Source organism: Bacillus rossius, chromosome 11, assembly GCF_032445375.1.
Source record: "Bacillus rossius redtenbacheri isolate Brsri chromosome 11, Brsri_v3, whole genome shotgun sequence".
In the NCBI taxonomy this organism is placed as follows: domain Eukaryota; kingdom Metazoa; phylum Arthropoda; class Insecta; order Phasmatodea; family Bacillidae; genus Bacillus; species Bacillus rossius.
In genome coordinates, this window is record NC_086338.1 from 44,978,432 (window position 1) to 44,989,298 (window position 10,867).

Below are 10,867 nucleotides of genomic sequence, written 5' to 3' on the forward strand. Positions count from 1 at the left end.
GTTCTTTGCTTTAGTTTGCAACCTTTAGTTATTGATAATTTTGAGAGAGAAGGTTTTGTCTAATACGTTTCGGATTTGACTTTGGAGCTTGTTTGTTTGTTTTGGCATACTTAGATCCCGTTTGTTCGGTTTGTGAGTTTAGTTTGTCTTTTCCGTTACTTGTTGGAAAATCCTTCTCTTGTTTTTTTTTTTTTGAGCGTTGAAATTTTGACTGAGGCTTTGGAGGCAAGTTTTCCTTGTTGCAGGTTTGTTTGTTTGAGTTTGGGCTGGTTTGTTGGATTAGAAGTTTTTGAGAATACTTTGTCTCCAAGTCCAAGGTTTTTTTTTTGACGTTTTAGTTATTTAAGATTGCTGTTTAAATTTTTTTTTGTTCAAGGCGGAGGTTGTGGCCGGCAGGGCCACATTTTTACTTGTAATTTATTTTTGTTGCTGGTCTCTAGTTTTATATGGTTTTTATTTCACGTATTTTTACGCCTTTTTTAATTAATGTTAATTTATCTGTAAATTTTTTTAATTATATTTGTTTCTGTTAATTAGTTATACGCCGTTTGGTAGCTATCGATTATGAGTTTAAGAATATCGATTGTGTTTCACGTAAATACCACTTGGTGAGCGCCCGGCGGTTGGCTGATGACGTGAGACATTCGGCTTGCCGGGAAAAAAAAAAATCAGCTGGGCCGGCGGGAGTGGGTGCCGAGCGACCATCGAGGACAGAGCCATGTGACGGCGCGGACTGGTATGCCGGACGGCAACGGGCGACGAAGAGTATTGGGTTGGAGGCTCCACGATGGGTGACAGGGCAAATGGTTTGCCCTGTGGTACAGAAGAAATCAAGGTAAAGAGAGGCCGCGATTTTGATTTTTACCCTCGTGGTGCTGCACTGGTTTTTGGCAAACCTAGTGAACTGTGTATTTTCCCATACTAAATTTTATTTGGACGGAACTTTTATTAGCCTGTTTGGTGAAGAGGCCCATTTGTTTCACACGTTGTTCCAGTGTGGGATTTTTTAATAAGGTCGCCCGTTTGCCTGTAGTTGCCATAAAAGTATAAGTTTGGAAGAAACGAACATTTTGCAATTTGTTTTTGAGACTTTGTCTTCGGAATTTGCATACTTAAAGTTGCATTTAGCTAATATATCAGCTTGTGCAGTATAATTAAATGTATGCGATCGGTATTGGACTACATGCGCAGCCTGATGTTGGTTGGTTGGTGCGGCCATTCTACGTTTTTATGAAATCATTGGCAAGTTAATAAAGAAGTAAGACTTTGTTTGAAGTATATGATAAAAACTTCGGTGGTAACATAGTTATGTTACGTGAAGAGTTTTTGCTACATTTCCCCTAAAAAAAAAAAAAAAAAATAAGATAATTTTTTTTTTGGTCATCGTTCACGCCTTTGTGAATTCGTACCTATGGCCCGGCGTGGCATTAGACTCTGGAGTTGGTGAGGAAGGTCAGGAAGCCAGCGCACGCCTAGGATATTAACTTTGTTTTTTTGGCAAGTCTTTAGCAACGAACATCTGAAGAAAGACTAAACCGTTGATTGAGAGTTTAAGAACTTTATTTAAATAATTTGTTTGTACTTCAGTATTATTTTTGTAGATTTTTTATATATTTGTATTGATTGTCTTGTTTGATTTTTGGTATTAGGGCAGTCAGTAAATTTTGATATTTTATAGTGGCCACGCCTCACGCCCTTATATATTTTTATACTTGTTGTTATCAGTATTTATATTTTTACGATTTTTTAAAGGTTATTGTTAGTATCGCAAATGGGGATAAGATGCTGCCATTATTAACGTCAGCTTTTGTAACTAAGCTTGTATGGTTATGTATAGTAAAAATTATTTTTGCAAATTTCTATTTTTTAATAACATACGTCCAAAGTCTTGCCTCTTGTTTGTTTAATGGTTACTCTACTATTATATCCTTTGAATTTTTTTGGCCTGACCCCTGGGCAGTGGTGTGGGGAATTTATATTGTATAGCTTTTTATGCCTGGTTTTAATATTTATTTTTTTCCCTTCGCGCCCAGAGTGAGTCGGGGACGCAACCCCTCTTCCAATTGAGGAGGAAGAAGGGTTTCAATAGTAATTGACCTTGTACGTTTTATGTTCCGCACAGCTCCTCCCTCTCTAACTTCCACCCCTCCTACCCCTCCGAATCGTCTGCTGGTATAATTAATAATAAGGCTAGGAAAATTAAAAAAAAAAGAAAAAAAAATCCCTCAAGGACAACTTACACGAACGCACTTCACGCGCTTCGCGATGAGACTGAAAGGTATTCGCACTAACGAAATATTTGTTGCGTTTGAAATTTACGTCCGATATCGGTAATCGAGGGGGAAAAGACTCCTGAAACGTATTTTTGGAAACCCTCAAAATTACGAATACTACATATTCGTTCCCACTTCTATATCTAGATGAACATATTGATCAGATGCACGGGCACATCTATAGAAGCATGCACTTAACTTTTCTAAATATATCCCATTAATGAAATGTCACTGTCACCGATGAAAGTCTCATAGGACATTGGAACCTCTGAGAAACAACTGCATGTCTATTTAGGGCATTGGACATAAAAAACTATACATTACATGCACCCGACAATCATAAAGTGTCAATTAAATGTAAACAAAATTTACAACCAAGTTGAGTCACAATGTTTGCTGTTAGGTATAAGTACACCATTCCCCTTAATAAGTAATATTATTATATCAAGCCAATAGAACATTAATTCGCATAGGCTATGCAACCCGCATAGTTCTCACATACAACTGCAAAAGAACCATTAGAAAGATTAATCAATATTTTGAATAACCATAGGAAATATTAACCTTACCTAGTCCGAGTCGAATTCAAAGTCGAAGCTATGTGCAGTATCTGTTCCACTTGAATTTTCATCAGATGATTGACGGGTTACAATAATTTTGTCAATTTCGATGTCCATGATCACTTCTGAAATATTCAGCTTCAATACCTTTAACATGTTCGCAGAACTTTTTCCACTGTTCGACGGAGTACGAAGCAAACAATTTCTCACATAGTTTTTTTTTCGTCCAACGAGTTACCTATTTCCTCAGAGACCTTCCTCTTGATGTCCCCCCCACACTAGCTCGATCGAATTTATATCCGGGTGGTAGGTGGGCAATCAAATCACGTCATGACCATATTTGTTTATAGTTTCGTCTACCTTGAATATTTTTGGGGAAGGATGCTGTTTCACCAAACACAAAAATTCTGCTTTGTTCATGTCAGGAGAAAAATGGATGCTATTTTCCCTAAGCCAATCTTGAATGGCATGTTTAAGAGTAGATAATGAAGGTTTTCTATTAGTTTGAACATTGTGGTAACTAGCATTGTCTAAAACAATGACACTGTGCGTTGGCAAATTTGGTAGTAACTTTTGTTCTAGCAACAACGAAAAATTTGCATAGTTCATATCACCGTGATAGTCACCGGATTTTTGTTTTGATTTAAAAATCAATAACTCATTCTGGACAAAGCCTTGTTCGCCACCAGCATGCAAAATTATCAATCGTTGCCCTTTACCGATATATTCTGTGACCCCCAGTTCAGTGCTGGATTGCCAGCAAGAACTTACACTGTGAGTAGCGTGTAGATATGTTTCATCAATATATACTATATTCCGCCCTGCATTTTGGTACGAACGAATGTCTTGTAAATATTTTCCTCTCCATGCGGTAATTTCAGGTTTCTCTATCAAAAGTTTTCTTCTAGACTGACATGTTTTCCATCGAAAACCGAGACGTTTTAACAGTTTGCGCAAGTATTCTTTGCTGCAGTTCACAATACCGTCATCTCGTAAGGACTTTGTTAAATTCTTTAATGTTGGCGCTGTTTTTCTAACGGTATAAAATTCATGAATTTTCCTACGAATCGCACATCATCAACTTCAATTCTTTTCTTTCGGTCTTTGTTCTTACCTGTGGGTGTGGAAAATGATGATAAACTACTTTTACTTTTAATTTTACCTTCCGCAATGATACTTTTAATGGTTGATTGCGAAACACCTGTCGCCGCACTTGCCGATTCTGTGACGTTGTAATTTAATTTATATAAACGTTTCTGTTCTTTAAATGTGTTACAACATTGTAAACGATTTCTCTTGCTTGTCCACGTAATAGTGTACCAGCTGAAATGCGTGACTTAATTCCTGAAGTTGAAGCCATAACGCAAACCGTATCGTGTAAACCGACTTGCGAAGCACTATCTCGGGAGCGGCGTATCCAGGAAGCACAACGAAAAAGAACACTAATAATATTTGCTGTTTAGTTTTCCCGTTTCAAAAAAAAAAAAAAGTAAACAGAAAATAACGGATGGTGTGGTAGGAAGCTGAGAAGGCCAACACGAAATTTTGATTAGTGCTGTCTGCTGTTTGCGACCGGCGTTTATCACAGCTCGAACGCACAAATACATTAATGCATTGTTGGAAGTGTGATTAGAATTATTTTATTAGCATTTTATTTTGCCTTTCAGAATAACTTAATACTATTGAACTCACATAACTTTCACAAGTTAAATTAATATTCAAAACTAAGTTGCATACTCATTTACAGTTCATGGAAAGTTGGAAACAATAAACGAAACAATCGAAAAACACTTCTTTTGGCGCTCTGTTGACTCTTTGGAAATCAGTAAATTCGGCCATTGGATATCGCAATTGCAGAAAGGGCAGTTTTTCGTGTGATAATATGACACCACATTAGGGATAAGGAAGTGGACCGCCCACAAGTGCGGACTGCTGTAGGTGTAGACAGGCCTTAAATGTGAGTTTACGATTGAAAATTAAGAATTAAGACTTAAGACTTAGTCGTGTACTTACCACATGACTCTATGTAAACTAGTGGAATGGTTTATGATTGTCGTGTGTGAATTTTGACGGGTCGTGTACAAACCATATATGATGACTTAAGACTTAACATAAATGGTTATATTTTATATTTTTCGTTAAGACTTAAGGGAAGCGACCAATCACAACAAACCGGAACCTTTCAACCGGAAGATTATGTCTTATTATTGGACCGAGCGAGGCAGTATTTTGGGTTAGAATTCGTATATTTGTCATTTGTAATCATCATCCATTTCGAAAAATAGATATCCCATTTGTCAATAACCTATTTCAAACCTGCTTCTCCATTTCGAACAATGGCCGACCATGTGTTTTGTGCTGTGATTGGTTAGAATTAACGACTTCTATGTCAATCATAAACTGGAAAATGTAGTTTTGACTTAATCGTGTGCTCGATGTTAAGTTATAATTCTTAAGGAAATCAATCGTAAACCCAGCTTTAGACTCGTACTTTTATGATGGTACTTGTTGTACGCGTACGATAATTCTGGCGCGCGATGACATCCAGCGCATGCGCGGTGAGGGTAAAACGAGGCGAATGTGGGATTTCCCTTGCGGAAGGTCAGGCGACGACGCAGAGTATCTGTCGTGTACTTGGAGTTGTCGGCATAAGGTGTTTGTATAGGCACGTATCTGCATACATCAATCGACTGCGTTTGATTACTTACGGTAATATTGACAGCATTTTGAGTAAATCTGGGTTTTGAACAACAGTTTTGAATAAGCGTGCTTCTCTGCAGTGTAGTTTAATACGCTTTGTTCTATTGCATGACTGTAGGTTGAGACCAGTGTTGGGGAATATGAATATATGAATTATTTACAAAGAATTGCCTGCATTATGATTGTTTTAGCTGGCCCAAGTAAAATTTCAGGTGAAAAAAGTTAGTTTTTGTTTACTGTTGTAAGAATTGGACTTAAAAACAATTATCGTGACGGAATGATTTTCGCTCTACACTTGTGCCGCCAACACAACAATGCTCTTATATAATTGTCACTTACACGAAAAATTTTACAAGTTTATTAAAATATGTAGTTACAAGTGTTTCACGGTAAATATGTAGAGTCGCGGTATATGCGGAAAAAAAAATGCTAAAAATCCGAAAATACTATTATTCTATGGTCTTTCACTTCCTCTTTTCAAATCAACCGGCGGAGATAAGAAATTCCAAATACTTTAGGAGATATCGAATTTTTTAATTTTCATCACAATACCTGTGTTATGCGGCGATCAACATTGTTTCTGGTTTACGAGTATCTATTACTTATGGGTAAATATGTAGAGTAGCGGTATATGCGAAAAAAAAATGCTAAAAATCCGAAAATACTTTAATTCTATGCTCTTTCACTTCCTCTTTTCAAATCAACTGGCGGAGATAAGAAATTCCAAATACTTTAGGAGATATTGAATTTTTTAATTTTGCAATACAACACCTGTACAACCATTAGGCCGTCGACATTTTTGTTATTTTGCCGTGTGTTCGTGAATGCGTAATAAATAAAATGGTCGATTAGGTCAGGTCAGTTACATTATGAATACTTTCTAAGCGTACATTAAAAATGATATGATTTAATTTCAATGGTTCTTTAGTTTTAAAGTATTTATAATGTAACTGACCTGACCAAACAAACCCGGACAAATGATGAACATTAACAACTCGCGTATATTATTTTTGTTACTTATTACTTGCGCAACAATATCTAAATAAAAAATAAGACTTTAAAATTATAAACGTTAAAAACCCACCTAAGTTGGAGGCGGGTACATTTCCTTTGCCATTAGAAGGAAATGATGTAGTCGTTCACCTACGTCGCGATACCTCCGACGGAAAATTAATAAATAAATAAATAATCACGTATTGGTTCATTTGAATACTGGCCAATTACGGAACTGTCACGTGACAAAATTGTCCAATAAGAAACATAATAGGGTAAATATGTAGAGTCGCGGTATATGCGAGAAAAAAAATGCTAAAAATCCGAAAACCCTATTGACAATTATAGCTAATAGATTTGTAGCTGACACTTGCTGTCTACTACTTATAATTATATATTTACCTCAAAAGGTTAATGGGTCATAATTACCCACAAGTTACTAATAATTATCCTATAAAGATGTCTAGTTTTTCAGTTATTGTGTTAAACTAATGTTATAGAAGTTCTAAAATAACATAGTATGATGCAACTAAACAATGATTTTTGTTACCAGTACATTAATTAATTGAGGTCAAGTCACCAATTCTTGGTAATTTAACCAAATCTTATTACAAGTGTACCATCTATTACACTTGTCATACACAGCAAAAAATTTAACTTGTTAGTGACAATTTGAGACAATATGTGAAATGCATTTTGTTAATAACTTGCAATTAAAATTGCTTGATTTTAATAATAATTGGAAAAGGTCTAGTATCTTTGTGAAATTGGCCCAGGATTAATAGGTTGCTACTGTGTTTTGTTGATGTATCATAATTAGCCAGATATAGAAGTAGTCTCAAATCTTGCACTGTCTCATATTTCACAGTCTCACTGTTTTCTCGTACATATGTCTGATGCCTTGACCATGCAGCTTGCATTGCATTTTAATTTTGTATCAATGTGCAAATTATCTCGTTTGGCCTGCTTGCGCACTGGGCGTAATCACTCACTAGTGTGTAGTAGTTGGTACACTTGTAATAAGATTTGGTTAAATTACCACACTTGTAAGAATTGGTTTGGAAACAGTACATTGAATTATTTCATATGCGACACTTCACTCTCAGCTATTTATTTATGTATTAATTTGTTTATTTATTTAAAATCTTTGTAGGTGGCAAAGTTATAGCAATACCCTCTCTCTCTTATACATACAGTTATACCATATATGTAAATTAACTACAGTTGAATTAGCTATTCAAAATAAACAACTGTAATGAAGGCAGATTTGACGATAAATTAGGTTTTACACTGGAAAACTAACTTAAGCCCTAGGTAGATGTTCAAAAACAATTTTTAAACTTTACAAAATTCCACGAAAAAAAAAAGACATACTTAACATTTTACTCTAAATTAAAATACCTGCTGCAGTAATTAAATTATGGTTACAACATTTCATGTTTGGCATTCTAAGAAAGAAAAAAAGGGTACCTAAATATTTACATTAATCCCAGTAAATGAACCCCTCTCTGCATATTAAAAATTAAATGTTTTGAAACCAAACCTTGTATGAAACCACCTATTTAGGCCTTCAAATTATGTAGTTAGTGCAGTAGATTTTTTCAAGGTTTTAGTGCTGATTTTTTTATTAAGAGAAAGTATGTTACTTTGATGAAAAGTATGTTAATTTATCAAGTATACCTGTAAGTTCTACTGACGCAAACCTGTAGGTATTTTATAACTCGTAAGCTTCCCTGAAGTTCTCTACCTCATCATATGTAGTTGGTTTTGATAGTTAATAGGGTACTCATTAAAGAGCCAAACCTGATAACCCTATTATCTATTTTAAAATCACTAGTTAATTAAAAATAATTTGTCCAATTCAAATTGTTGTTCACAGTTCATAAATAAAGCAATAAAAATTTGCAGGATTTGTGGTTTAAATTTACAAAGTAGAAAATGCATGATAGGTAGTTCACCAAATATTACCGCAAGTTTGTTCTTATGTTGTTCACTCTTTTGTTTTCTAGTTTAATGATGTTTCTGAATTGGTAGTACCTATGTATGTGTCCTTTACCGATGCAACCTTAACCAAGGTTACTTTAGTTTAAAGGTTGCATTTAGTCCTGAAAGGATATCCACATTATTTTGATGCTAACATAACCTAAGAGTGTCAGCAAAGAAATACTTTCTCAGCAGTTATTTGCATTTATTTACTTTTTTTAACATCATTATTTTGAGGCAATTTTAATTTTTACATATTCAAGTTTATCATTTGACTATAATACATAAATAAAAGGGTATATACACTAGACACTAGTTATATGGCTAACCATTAGATTGACACATGTCTACCCAAATATAGTGTCCAGAAACCCTTAAAAGGCCACAAGGATTAGGCACACATGTAGACACTCTTGTTGGCAAGAGGGGAAAAAGGGGAGGGGGTAAATGGGGCAATTTCTATAAAATTGTTCTATCTTCCATAAAATTCATTCTGGTTTTTTGACTAGCGTGTTTGTGGAACCTAAATTTTAGGGGTGGGGAATATTTATTGTCGCGACGACAGCCATGTCACGTGTAGCAGTCAATCGTGACTATAACTGTTAGTTGCAGGGCCAAGCCACAAATCGCGACAGCGAAAATTTCACGTCACGTTGCGCTCTCCTAGGTGTGTCACGTGTCGCTAAGGGTTTGGCCACACTAGATGCGACGAGACAAGACACGACGAGACACGTTTGAGTAAAACAGTGCTTTTTTTGTGTGTGGGTGTCCACACTGAGTGAGACGCGATGTGACACCTAGCAACAAATATTAGCGCGACAGTCTCTCAAGTTTGCTGAGGAGATGTTCTCGTTTCTTGCCCATATAACATGGATGCAGAAAAGTTGATGAGTGCAGTTCATGCGAAAAAATGCTTTTGAGACATGATCTCAAGTCGTCAAAGTGATCGTAACAAGGAGATTACATAATACAAAGAGAGGGATAAACAAAAACCTACTCCCAGTTTTCACCCCCTAAAGGATGAATTTAGATAAATGGAAAAATATAAAATGCAACTCTATATACACTTTGTTTTTAGTTTCTTAGCTCTAATTCAAATATATTAGGAAGTATTAATTTTTCTTTTTAAAACCATGTTTACCCATTCAACATCCCTTAGGGGTGAATTTCACAAAATGATAAAGTGCAGTTTGTACATAGTTTTGATGTTTATTATTGATACCTAATATCTTTTCTTATGCTTGATTAGCTTCGAATACATAATTATCTTAAAATTATTTGTATAGTACCTATAGTTTTTAAGTTATCCAAAGATCTTACTAACCAAAAAGTTTAATCAAAATATATCAATAGGTTTTTGAATGATTCTCAAATTGGCAAAAATTTTAAAACTTCAATTTTTGAGTTTTAAATAATGTTAATAGCCATTTTCAATAGTTTTTCATCACTTTAATTTTATCACAAAGACTTTTATTATTAGTATAAATAGATAAAAGGTTCAAATGCTTTACAAATGTAAGTACAGTACCTAGTCATTTCTAAATGATTCTGTAGATTCATTTTCATTTTCTATGAATTGTAGATGTATAGGTGAAATTCACAAAGTCTTCATCCTTCCTTTTAATATCAGTAATCCACATACAATTTTCTTACTGTCAAGGAAAGCATTTTCGATTTGTATATGAGATTCTGTTGGTATTTACTTTCTCCTCAACATCTTCAGAACGTGTCTCCTATGATACTGCAAGAGTTTTGATATGGCAAGACTGTTGGCGACAGTCTCATGGCGTCTCATCTTATGGCATCTTGTCTCGTCGCCAAATTCATTGTGACCAAGCCCTAAGAGTAACAACGCATTTGCATAAGTTCTTCGTGCACATAATAGTGTTGTGATGTTACAACATGAAGTCATTAGAGAATGATTTCTCAGTTATTAGGAATTCAATTAGAACTAATAAATATATTCTTTTAAACATGGTATTTGTGTTTTACCATACTGGCTGCTATTGCATTATATCTGTGGCCCTCTAGGTGCAGAATCGAAGAGGGTGGTAGTTTTGAAAAGCGTTGAATCATTATAAATACTAGTAAATAATAGACCAATTTTTAAAATGGTGCTTGCTGTTTTTTGTATAGATATTAGAAGGTTGCTTTTGGACCATTAATGTAATTCCACCTGCAATGTTCTCTTATCTGATATTGAATCCTGATAAAGGTATGTATTCAGTGAAATTCTCTGTTTATTTTTGTTACAGCGATGTCTTGAAAAAAAGTTTTCAAAAGTATCCCGGATTGTTTATAATAAATTTTAATGCACATAATCCTCTAAAATTTTAACAACTTAAATGTTGTTATTTT

The 10,867-nt window shown here is 34.9% G+C and overlaps 1 protein-coding gene across 2 annotated transcripts in view; it reads left to right on the forward strand.

The window, feature by feature from the left end:
* The first annotated feature begins 5,157 nt into the window (after positions 1–5,157).
* Positions 5,158–10,867, forward strand: part of LOC134536898 (NFX1-type zinc finger-containing protein 1-like) — a 50,862-nt gene continuing 45,152 nt past the window's right edge. Inside the window, exon 1 of one of the 2 annotated variants that reach the window (XM_063376964.1) lies at positions 5,158–5,542. The gene's annotated coding sequence lies outside the window, so the exon portion shown is untranslated. The remainder of the gene's footprint in view (positions 5,543–10,867) is intronic. The other variant, XM_063376963.1, reaches the window with a different exon arrangement.